We start from the raw sequence: 13,106 nt of genomic DNA, 5'->3' as shown, positions 1-13,106 counted from the left end.
GCCCAAAGGTAATATTAATTATTAATATTAATTCAATGAGTAAAGCAGTGACAGCCTTTCAACAAACATCTTTAAACAAAACTGCTACATCAAGATAAAGCTTTTTCCACAAGTCACTACTGTCAATATCAATTTCAAAGGTTTAAATGCTTTTTCAAAGAGTTGGCTAAATCAGTCCAGCAGGTAAAACCTTTTCATTCTTGAGAGGAGATTTATCTAATGAGGCAAAGAATAACTTGTGTTCTGGAAATTTATATTCATATAATATTGATTTATTAAAGTTTGTAAACTTTGCCGAGTTTTACCCAGAGAGGGGAGGACAGAGAGGATGCTAGCTTAAAAAGCTTCAGGAATGTGAGTTAAGGTTGGATTGGAGCTCAACGCTCTGTGACCCCACCTGCCAGATTAGGACACTGAGCTTGATTCAGTTCAGTTCCCCAGGAGGTCATCAGTGACCCACAGCACTCCAGGTGGTCTGGTAAGAATTAGATAGGGTTCTTGTGCTCTATGGTCTTGTAGTCTGCAGGAGGGTGACAAACTTGGCCATTCTGAGAAGCACTCAGATAGAAGGATGGACACTCCCCCAAGGAGGTCAGCCCCTAAAGGGCCCCATGTTAGGACTTTGGTACCTGCTGTTCCCACTCCTGGAACAGATTCCACCTCCAGATTTTCCAGACCACCTCAAAACTCTTCAGGTCATCCCCTCTGTCACAATTTCTCTGTTTTCTTGTTGGCACTTACTATTGCCTTAGGCTTCCCCGATGGCTCAGATGTTAAAAATCTGCCTGCAATGTGGAAGACCTGAGTTCAGTTCCTGGGTCAGGAAGATCCCTTGGAGAAGGGAATGGCTACCCATTCCAGTATTCTTGCCTGAAGAATTCCAGACAGAAGAGCCTGGCAGACTACAGTCCATGGGGTAACAAAGAGTTGGACTTGGCTTAGTGACTAATAACAACACTATTACCTGAAATTATCTTGATATTTGACTGGTGTCTGTCTTGTCCTTCAGGAACGTAAGCCCTGTGAGAGCAGGAAGCTGGTCTTCGTGCTGCACTGTGTAGGCACAGTGCCCAGAAAAGTGTCCAGTACAAGGTCGGAAACCAGTAAATGCTGTGGGGGAGCTGACGGGCTTGGCCACTGTAGGGGCCATTGGAACTCTTGACTGTGAGGTGACAAGATGAAAGTGTTCTGGAAAATGTTTCTGGCAGTGGAGTGTAGAATAAATTAGTGGGACACAGACTTGGGGCAAAAAGAATAAGATTCTTGAAGTGACTTAGACGTGAGTGCCACAGCTAAGAATTGGATTGCAATAGGAAGTACAGAAGGCAGGCTGAATCCAAGATAACATGTTGAAAGAAGAGACCCCACTCACATTGGCCACCTTCCTAATCCTCACACTGTTGTTTTGCTGACATCCCTCTACAGATTCTTCCAATAAAATTCATCCTTGACTGATAATCTGAAGCCCCAAATAGTTTAGATCTGTTCTGAGTTTTTAAGAAATGAGTTTTCTGAGACAAATATTTGTTCTCGTAAAACCACCAAGGAGACAAAGTATGTACAAACAGATAAGCCACAGAAAATGATAAATTGTTCATAGCTTTCTACAACTTTCATCATTACTTATGTCTTTTTACTTGTTTGTTTCAGCAGGGCACTGATTAACTTGAAAATACCTGGTGAAGTTTCAACTGCCTGTGTCAGCTCCCCATCTCCTCTCTGGGCCCAGGCAAGCTTGGAACAGAAGGAGACTGAGATAGAATTTGTCCCCAGAAGCCCCTCACTGTTGTTCATTTTTGCTGTATTAGTTTGCTTAGGCTGCTGTAACAAACTGCTGCAGACTAGGTGGCTTAGCCAACTGAGACTGGTTTACTCACAGCTCCAGAGGTTTGAAATCCAAGATCAAGGTGCCAGCAGGTTTGGTTTCTCCTGAGGCCTCTCTCCTCGGCTTACACATAGCCACCTTCCTGCTGTGTCTTCACATGGCCTTTTCCCTGTGTACACATTCTCCAGTGGTGTCTTCCTCTTCTTATAAGGACGTCTATCCTGCTGGATTAGGGCTCCATTCTGATGATCTGACTTAACCTTAGTTACCTCCCTAAAGGCTTTGTCTCCAAATATAATCACACTGAGGGTTAAGGTTTCAACATATGGATGTGGGAGGGACACAGCTTAGTCCATAATAAGTGCCTGACACACAGAAATTAGGTTCTCCATAAACATTTTCACTGATTATATGCATCTTCTTTTGTCCCTTGCCCTTTATGCTCCTGTACCATTCTTTATCCCTATTTAAGTATTTCCCAAACTAGGCACTATGGCTTCTGGTCTATTGGAAGAGTAGCAGCATGTGAAGCTGCCAGACTAATCTTAATGCCAGAGTTCAAATCCCTACTCTGGTACCAAGCAGCTATGTGACCTTGATCCAGACAGTTAAGTTATCAATTTTCTCCCACTTTTGCATTGCATTCTTGTATGCTTTAGTGATCTTCACTTTCACTTTAGTGAAATTCCCTTTCACTTTTCTCTATTCTCTATGCCCTAGATTTGTCACCAACTCCTACTACTAAAACATTCTTGCATCAGTATCTGTGTGGCATGTCTAGGGGAGTCAATACATCCCTGTAAATGAACTGATTAAATAGCTCTGAGTGCTCTCCAACTCTGCCCAAGTAGTATATATATATATATCTGTAGGTGCTGAGCTTGCTATTGCTGCTCAGGCAAGAGAGATGTTAGCATTGTTGAATAATTTGGTCCAAGAAGGCACGGGAGATGCAGCACAGAGATGGCTAATGGGGAGGTAACTGGGATTACACCAGAAGCTGGGAGTCCCTTCACATGTATTTATTCAACCAACTTTCACTAAGAATCTGCTTGTTCCAGTTCAGTTCAGTTCACTCACTCGGTTGTGTCCGACTCTTTGCGACCCCATGGACTGCAGCACGCCAGGCTTCCCTGTCCAACACCAACTCCTGGAGTTTACTCAAACTCATGTTCAATTGAGTTGGTGATGCCATCCAAGCACTGTGCAAAAGTGATGGGCCAGAGCACACACTAGGGTCTTTTATAACCATAGGATTAAATTTGACATGAACCATTGGACTGTAGGAAAAAAAAGATGGTCTGGGTTTAAATCTTGGATTTGTTAGTTATTTCTTTCTGACCATAGGCAAGCCACTTCATTTCTCAAAGTTTCAGTAATTCCATTTGCCAAAGAAGAAATAGGATCAGGTGTCCTACATGGCTAGTTCTACTACTTTGGCCCTCACCTTCTAGAATTCTGTCTCACTGTGATCCTGCTTAACATAAATCTGTTTTTGAGATTGATTTTAGCACAAGGCTACTCTACCTGGCAAGATGGAAGGAGAGACTTACATAAATGTGGGAAAAGTTTGCAGGAGGAACTTAAACTTATAGTTCACTCAGAAAATTTTCAAATGAACCTTTAAAGGGAAAAAAAAATCTGCATTCTTATTCGGTCATTTGATGGTATTATTCATGAATAACTTACATATGATAGGGAAGAATACATTTTGGCAGTTCAGACAAAGAGATATCCATTATGGATTATTAATCCTAAAGAAATTGACTAGGTATTCATAATATATGCAGATTTAAGAGGAAAAACAATTTGCCCAGTGTCGCAGATACAGTGGGCACATGTTTATATTTTTTGATGTAGGAACCAGTTTTGTTCACTTCTCTATTCCTAGCACCTAACAGCACAAAGTAGACATTCAATGGACATAATAGTCCTCACTCTCCAGTGGAATTCCCTTCATGTCACCAGCTTAAAAAGAGAGACAAAAGCACAACCACATTTTAATGCTGATATTGTCTCCTAAATTGTTGGAGAACTAGATTTCATTATTTTCAGTAAATTCAATGGAAGTTGTCTTTACTTTGGAGTTAGCAATTTAAGTCTCTGGTTCTCCCAGGCCTGGCAGTGCCTCTGAGTTCAGACTTCTTTGGCCTCACTGTCAGTCTTCATGGGCAGCTTACATGTACAAGAGCAGTGGACATAGCAGAAGCGGATGCTCAAGCTGCAGGTCAGGGTGGGATTCAAGTTCCAGCTCTGTCACTCATTACCTTGTAATTTCTGCAAGACACTAACCTCTCTAAGCCCAGTTTCCTCATCTGTAAAAAGGGGAAGGCTCTATTACCTACCTCATAGAGTAATTGTGAAGATTAATTTTGAAAGCAAATTAAAGTACACAGTGACTGGCACAAAAAGTTAAAAGCACAGAAAGTGTTGGCTTAAAGAACTGACAGTCATAGGTAGGAAGAAGAACTCTCTGTATCTTTTATGCTTTCAGGCTCTACACAGAACATTATTATTATTATTATTATATTTTTAGACTTCTTTTAATATTATAGCTATCCTAAGTATTATCATCATGCAACCTAACTGTCCATCGATGAATGAATAGATGAAGAAGTAGTGGCATACATACACATGCACAGCCTAAAAAATTAGGAAATCCTTCCATTTGTAACAATATGGATGGAACTTGATGGCATTATGCCAAGAGAGGTAAGTCTGACAACGACAAATACTATATGATCTCAAACTCACAGAATCATGGAAAGAGAGATCAGACTCTTGTGGTTACCAGAGGTGGAGAGTGGAGGGGGAATTGAAGGAAGGTGGTCATAAGGTGCAAACTTCCAGTTGTAAGATCGCTAAGTACTAAGGATGTACTGTACAACATGATGACTACAGCGAACACTGCTGTGAGATACATAGGAAAGAGAGTAAATCCTATGAGTTCTTATCACAAGGAGAAACTTTTCTCTCCTTCCTTTCTTTTTATTGAATCTATATGGGGAGATAATGTTAGCTGAATCTATTGTGATAATCATTTCACAATGTATGTAAATCTAATCATCATGCTGAATACCTTAAACTTATATAGTGATGTGTGTCAATAATTTCTCAATAAAACTGGGAAAATGTTATCATCATCATATTTTTGTACATCAAGCCTTTCCATGACCTTTGTCAGGAGACTGATGTTCCTGAACCATAGAAGAGGTACCCGCTCAATCTGAGAAATTATTAATTTGTTTTCCAGATGTCTTTTTAGAAACCACGATCACATTACTGGAATACTTACAAAGTTTGGGGAAAAAAACAAGTAAAAAAGCGTATGCAGTAAAGAAAGGCAGGAAAAAGAAAAAATATAATGAAAAGCCTTAATGCTTTAAAAGTCATCTCATACATTTACATTTATAAACAGTAGCATGTTCTTCATGAAATAATGTTTTAAAACTTTGAGGATATACATATAATTTCTTCAAAGCCTTGGCAAGAAATGAAACATAAATAAGTTCTTGATACTAATATAAATATTTTAAAAATCTTTCTAATGAATCTAAACACTACACTTCCTTGTATTTTCACAGTCTCCTTCCTCAAATGATTACTCTTGTTTTCTTTAGCTCCCAAAATCACTTGGAATTTATGTACTGTTGATCAGAGAGTAAATTCCAAGAGTTTCCTGACTAACATATTTAGGAATATATTAAATCACTGCACCCAGACAGACAGAAACCTTGTGGAAATAAGCTAGCTTTACCTCAAGTTATAGTAAATGAGGTGCGCAGAGAACAGTGAGTTCCCAAAAGAAATCTTCAGCAGGTTAACTGTCATGTACTCGAACAAGAGAGAAAAATGTGAGCTGAATGCTAGGAAAGGTTTTGGTCAAACTTATATTGAAAATAGAAAGGTAAATCTATCTCATTAAGCCTCACTGCTTGTTGAATCAAATACACATCTCACGATCTCACTTTCTCTTGCGAGTTTTGGGGTGTGGGAAGTTCCTCACTTGCTGAGACACTGTGGACTGAAGTCATAATAACCTGGGGGTGGAGCGAGGCATCCCAGCTGCTCCGAGATGTCTGCAGAGGGTTTTCCAGTGACCAGATGGCTTCTCTGAAGTTTCCACACACGTGCAACTTCCTGTGTCCATTGGAGCAGACCCAAGGGTCCCCTTCATTCTCTGTAATTCCAAGTCTCCTCCTCCTTGTAACAGTTATGTTCTCAGAAGCATGCCTCACTTTTTTCTCCTGAGTCTAGGGGCTGGAGAGGGGAAGCAAAACAGAACAAAGCTAGAGATCTAAGCAAGTAAAGTGGTCCCTCTATTTTTTTTATCTATGTTGGCATCAAAATACTGACTTGTCTCTCTCAAATGTGTGATTCTTTTTTTAAAAACTTTCCCAAACCAGACAACAATCATTGGTTCAGAGTATATGACCCAAATACCCATCAGTAATATGCTGAATTCTCCAGGGCATGTTCCCCACAGTGGAGCACATTACTGGGGTTGGAAGAAACAGTCCCCACTAGTGCATCACTGTGGTTCTCTCAAACATGAGGGTGAGTGAAGGCAGACATATGCTAAAGGGGAACTCTATGTGCTTCCTTTTACAGAAAACATAGAAAACCAATCAGTTTGGGATTGCCCTTCAGAAAGGAAGTCTACGTGGGTCTTCTGGGTAGTTAGTGATAGCCTGGTTTTCTTTGTTCAGAATGCTGGTTACACAACTATGTTCTTTGTAAAAATTCATCAACCTGTACATTGATAATATGCACCCTTTTTATAATATATGCTTCATTTAATTAAAAAGCAAGCTCTTAAAAAAATGATTTATGGAAAGCGAATCCAAATTCATTGGCCAAATTCTTTTTTGCATTCAGTACAACATCCCCCACTTAAGCTTTCACCCTTTTTGCATTTACAACTTATATGGGGAGAAAGTCCTTTAGGGCTTCATTGGTAAAGAAACAGCCTTCCAATGCAGGAGATACAAGAGACTAGAACTTGATCCCTGGGTGAGGAAGATCCCTTGGAGAAGGAAATGGCAACCCACTCCAGTATTCTTGCCTGGAGAACTGCATAGACAGAGGAACCTGGTGGGCTACGGTCCCAAGGGGCCACAAAGAGTCAGACACAGCTGAGTGGCTGAGCACACACAAGCCCTTCAGGACTTTCCGAAATTTTCCATGATGCCGTCTATGGCAAACACAATCAAGTGTTCATGATTCTTAGAGGCCTAATGATGTATAGCTTTTTATATCAGGAATTTTGGACACCACTGACAGACAAATTATTATGAACCTTGTTATGAGGTTATGAACCTTTACAGGTACTCTTGCTGGGGTCACGTGGGCTATCAGCTAAACTACTTTTGTTCACAAAGATTTCAGGAAAGCATGGGTTCTTTTAGGCAAGATGGCCGTGGTGATTACCAGCTCGCATGGGTTTTATATACTTTATTTAGTGATCTGAAATTTCTTATAGTCACCTAATCTTAGAGGGTGGCTGAAAAAACAGATGCAAGGATGCTGGGACACAGGCCACAAAAATGCCTCTTGAGCACTGAAGTGCTCGTAGTTCTTTAAGTGTTCTAGTTGTTCTTTATTTTTATACTGATTGGTTGATGATGAAAGTTTTCCCATGAATTTTTAATAAGAATGCAAATAAATTAATTGAATCACCTAGATATTTTCAATGAAAGAACAAAACTGGTTTAATTGGTTTGTCTTATGATAGTAATGATGTGGGAATATGGATATATCTTGAGCTTATCAGAAGGAATATCATGAGGTGGTTTTTAAATGCTGGAGTCATAAAAAAATGTCAGAATGAAGTTAGTTGTGTATTTTTTCTTCATTAAAAAATACGTTTAAAAGGAAAATTGAACCCATGTTTTCATTTATTAATATTAAAAGTTATTTAAATATAATTTGAGACACTATTTGACATCCAAGAAACTTAAAACTGGAAAAAATTGCTGTGGTTGGTTAGTTGCTAAGTCATGTCCAACTCTTTTGCGACCCCATGGACCATAGTCTGACAGGCTCCTCTGTCCATGGGATTTCTCAGGCAAGAATACTGGAGTAGGTTGCCTTTTTCTTCTCCAGGGGGGATTTTCTTGACCCAGGGATTCAACCCACATCTCCTGCATTGGCAGGTGGGTTCTCCACTCCTGAGCCACTAGGGAAACCCAAAGTTGGAAAGAATGCCTTCTCAAAATTCTTTCAAATAAGAAACTATATTTTGCCATTCATGTGGGATGATCACTATGATGTCAGGAACTCTCAGTACCCCCAACACTGATGATCCTTTACCACTTAGTGATTCCCCCTTTTGCTGAGAAGCATGTGCTATTGTGATTGATTAGAGTGATAAAGGCATCTTTTGTTATAACATTTGATTTTTGTCCTCAGTTTCTGAAATAGCTTCAAAATTACAAGCATGAAATTGATATGTTATTCATAACAAACTCCTTTCAACCACATCTGAGTTTATATTAATGGGGTGAATTTTGGAAAGCCCCTAGACAACCACAGGATAAGAGTTGGTTTCTAAGAGAACCAACCACACAATTAGAGGGTTGGAATATTCAGTTCCTCCCCTCCCACTTCTGGGGAGGGGAAAGGGGCTGGAGGTTGACTTAATTGCCAATGACTAATAATTTAATCAATTGGACCTTGGAATGAAGCCTCCATAAAAACCCAAGAAGGCATAGTTTGGAGAGTTTCTTGTCCATAGAGACGCTGGGAGGGTAGGGTACCTGGAGAAGGCATGGAAGCTTCATGCCTCCTTCTCATACTTGCCCTATTCATCTCTTCCATCTGGCTCTTCTGGAGTTACATCCTTTTATTGTTCAGTAGCTAAGTCATGTCTGACTCCTGTGACCCCATGGCCTGTAGCCTGCCAGTCTCCTCTGTCCATAGGATTCTTCAGGCAAAAATACTGGAGTGGGCTGCCATTTCCTTCTCTAGGGGATCTTCCTGACCAAGGAATCAAACCCAGGTCTCCTGCATTTCAAGCAGATCTTTACTGACTGAGCTACAAGAGAAGCCTATATCCTTTTATAGTACACTGTTAATACAGTAAGTAAATTGTTTTCCTGAGTTCTATGAGCAGCTCTAGGATATGATTGAACCTAAAGAGGGGGCCATGGGAACCTCCAGTCTATAGCCAGTGGTCAGAAGCACAGTGTGAGAAAATAGAAAAAAAAGATATATATTGGTTTCTGTCCTGGGTTCCTGGCACAAAGTTCCCAAAATCCTTTTGATTTCTTAAGTGAGAAAAGCATATTTGGTCTTTGATCCCAGTTCCTGACACAGAGCTCTTAAATCCCTTGGAATTTCCTGGGTGAGAGGAACATCTTTTTTCTAATGAGGTGACTCTTGGTGGGCTTCTGGATGGGGGCTGGTCATCAGAAAGACCAACTGATGATTAGAAGCTTGGAATTTTCAGCTCTGCCCCCTCCCCCATTCTCCAGAGGGGGGAGAGAGACTAAAAATAGTTAATAATCAAGCATGCCTATGGGATGAGGCTTCCATAAAAATCCCAAATGAACAAGGGTTGGAGAGCTTCTGGGTTGAACACATGGAGGTGCCGGGAGAGTGGGGTGCCCAGAGAAGACATGGAAGTGCCACAGCCTTTCCCACGTAATTTGTTCTATGAACATTCCATCTGGATGTTCATCTATACCCTTTATGGGTGTATCCTTTTCCAATAAACTGGTAAACAGTACGTAAACTGTTTTCCTGAATTCTGAGCCATTCTAGCAAATTAATTGAGCCCAAAGAGGGGTCATGGGAGCCTATGATTTATAGCCTATTGGTCACAAGCACAGGTAACAATCTGGACTTGCGATTGGTGTTTGAAGTAGGGGACTTAACCCTTCACGTGTGTGATCTGATGTTATTTCTAGGTAGAGAGTGTCAGAATTGAATAAATTGTAGGACATCTGATGCCTGAAAATCTCTCGATATGGGAAAACTCACACACATTTGGTGACCAGAGGGGAAGTGCTCTGAGTGTCAGAAGTGAAGTACTGAAAGCAGAGTGTTGAAAGGAGAAACACAGGAGGTTTTCTCCTTTATGAAGCACAGAGAGTCCCTTTATGGGGTCAGACTGAGGAGCATGAGAGCATAACTCTTATAGGGAGGCTAGGACTTATAGACTCTAATGGTAATTTTTCTAAAAGAACAATCTGTCACAGTCAAACCTTCCTTTAAGAATAGATGAAGTTGTCTGATGAGGGTGTGGGGCATGTGAGAGTGAGAGAAGGGGCAAGATGGTAAGAGACCCAGCTGTCTGGGGATGGGTGAAGTTCTCCTTCATCTGGACCCTTAGCTTTGACAGTTTCTCTCCCTGGACCCTGGCTCAGAGCTCTTCTTATTTCTCCAAAGTTCCCTGGATCCGAAGTAGAACTGAGGCCCAAAGTAGAGGTGTAGGACCAAGTCTTTTGCACCAAAGGCTGAGACACTCTAGACACTCTAACCTTTTAGTTCTGTGTAACTGTGCCTCACTTAGGTTTGGTCCTCTCCAAAGACCGGCAGTTCACTGAACACTGAGAGCACTTCAGTTTGCGCATGTCTGCACCCTTGAATGTGAAAGTTTTCATGCAAAATGAAATAATTTATCAGGATGCTTGCCTACTATCCAATACTTACTGCTGAAAACTGGTGCTGTTATTCAGCCAGAACTGAAGGGTTGTCTACATTAAACACTGGAAAACTGGGGTCATCTGCTGAAGGGTCCGCCTTAGCCATATCTGATACACAGAATCATTTTTCTCTCCCCCTCCCCAAGGTTCTCCTCCAGCCACAGTAAATGGCTCTGGATAAGTTGCTGACCCACGATCATGTATATAGTCTGTTCAGCAACCTCGGACATGACCTAGCTCAAGATGATGGGCTCACCTGGGAATTTCAACTAAAAATATCTAGAGGACGAGTTAACATCAGGAGCAGAACCTAGAAGGGCACATTCAGAAGCAGATGAAGCTGGGACCACGCAGGGTCCATGGTCTTGGCATCCAAAGTTAAGGGGAGTAGTGGGGGAGGTGTGATAACACCCAAAGCATGAGCCAGGAGACAAAAATAAGACTGAACAGAGGAAGAGAACATGGTAGAAGGTAGAAGAGCAGAAAAAGAGTAGCTGAGAACATTCCATTAATATTCTGTTTCTTTTTCAGGGCTACTGTGCACTTCTCATAATAAACTCCTCTTCTTTTGATTTGGCCTGGATAAATATCTATTTCTTGCACTCCAAACTGGAAAAGTCAGAGTAGATGTCCAAGTCTCTCCCCTACCCTTCCTTTCTTCCAGTGATTGGCATGGGGGGAGGTAAGGGCAGGGATGAGGATCTCAGATTATTCTTGTAATGGATACTCATGCTAATAGGGTTTGCTAACTCATCAGTGACCCTACAAATCTTCCAAGCCTCAGACTGATTTCATCCCTGAATTATAGGGCTCAATAATTACACTTCAGTCTCCTTAACTCTGGTTCTCTTAGCAGTTTGTACACAGGGTTCTCCTTCCTACTGAGAAAGGACTAAGGGGCACTTCTAAGTGGTTGCTTCCCCTGTTTTTTTCTCCCTGGGATTTTTGAGAAAGGAGAGGAAGGAATTCCTCAAGAAGGCATTTTGGATTTTCAGACTATAGGAGATGGAAACTAGAAAAGGCTCATCACCCCCATGACACAGACTAGTCTTTGATTTGTATATCAGGCTGTCGGACATTATTAAAAATAATAAAAGGTTCAGGTAGCAGCTGTGAACTGCAGGGCAGTTTCAGCTCACCTAGTGTTTACTGATCAGAGTGTTATCCATGAGGGACAGTCCCAGCTGAATGGGTATAAATTCTGCCCCTGTGCAGGGGGAGGGGAGCGCCACGTCTACTGAGGGCAGGACCCTGTTGCTACCGGAGGTGTCCCAGTGGGATCGGCATCCTTCTGTCTTCAAGGTGGGGTTTTGCTGCAAAATCGAGTGATTTACGGAATTTTTTTTTTCATTTAGAAGTTCACCAGAAGTTGATTTTGTCAGTTAGTTGCTCTTAGGATGAGTCCTCTAATTGTAAACTTGCATTATGAAATGAATGTAAAACAAGCCGGGCTACTCTGACTAACTCTGCTTTTTTCAATGTGTTCCTCCTTCCATTTGAAGCAACTGACCCAGGAAATCGTGTTTTCTTAAAATGTTGTAGCTCATTCCTTTTAATCTTATGGAAAATCGGACTGTTAAAAGCTCACCTCTTAGTGTTCTCAATCTTCAAAAGCAGTTGGAATCCAGGCTGTGGGCTGATAGCGTAACTGGTGTTTGCACTCCCCAGCATGGAGGGGACCTGACAGTTCTGGGACGCCAGCTCAGTGGGAACAATCCAGAAACTCCTAGCTCACAGCCCAGGGCAGGTGCCTGCAGGCGCTCTCACTCATCTCCTTCAGCCCCACTTCAGAGTGGCTTAGGAGCCTTCGAGTCCGAGGGCAGCGCAGGATTGGGCTGGGACTCAGACTTGAAAAAAGGGTTCCAGCACTCTCCCTGCCAAGCATGAAACAAAGGCCCATTTATAGAGCTTCTCTTTAGTCATCGTGCTGTTCCGGAATAATATGCTTCATGAAAAGGGTGGGCAGGAACCCTAAGTTGCAGCTCCCATCCCCCCACCCCCATCTCCTAGCTCTTCTTTTATCCTGCGGTAATTCCCATCAGAGGAATGTCCCCAGTTTACCTCAGAATAAAACCCTCTTCAACAAAAAGTGTTCAAATAATCCTCACAAATGAAAGCTTAGACTGGCACCGAGGCATTCGGCATTCCTTCCGTGGTGGGAACCGGGAGCCTTAGAGCGATGGCCCCATGGATGAATTAGCGGCGTTGCTAAGCAACCATTTCTAACCCCAGCCCAGGACCAGCAAGAGGAGAAAAACCAAGGCTGCTCGTTTCCCATTACTGCTCATTAGTAGTCCTGGGTTTGTCTGAGCAGATGGCTTACATAACAATGTCCTCGGGCTTGCTCTGGCCTTAATGGTGTCTTGGTGACAGAGCAGGCAAGATCCGCGGTGGCCTTAAAGCAGGAGGGGGCACTTCCTGCAGCCCAGTGAGCTGTTGAGGGCTGCAGAGCAGTACCATGGCCCATCATGTAATATAGTATCACCTTTAAGCCTCAGCAACCCAGTAAGAAGGTATTAGCTCTGCTTTACAGATGATGGATCCCTAGAGGTGAAGCGACTGGGCTAAGATCACATAGAACCAGCTGCTCAGTCTGGGATTCGGTGCCCATTTCTCCCCGTCCATTGCAGGGG

At 42.0% G+C, this 13,106-nt stretch overlaps 1 long non-coding RNA gene across 1 annotated transcript; it reads right to left on the bottom strand.

Moving 5' to 3' along the window:
* Positions 1–5,170: 5,170 nt before the first annotated feature.
* On the bottom strand, positions 5,171–12,660 carry LOC145506186 (uncharacterized). The gene is made up of 2 exons (XR_014053606.1): positions 12,062–12,660; positions 5,171–6,085 (listed from the first exon to the last, which is right to left on the bottom strand). It is a non-coding gene; the product is annotated as an uncharacterized LOC145506186 (long non-coding RNA).
* Positions 12,661–13,106: the final 446 nt, after the last annotated feature.

The sequence above is a fragment of the Giraffa tippelskirchi genome, chromosome 5, assembly GCF_054371585.1.
Source record: "Giraffa tippelskirchi isolate mGirTip1 chromosome 5, T2T-mGirTip1v1.2.pri, whole genome shotgun sequence".
NCBI lineage: Eukaryota > Metazoa > Chordata > Mammalia > Artiodactyla > Giraffidae > Giraffa > Giraffa tippelskirchi.
This window is presented reverse-complemented; position numbering and strand designations above follow the sequence as displayed.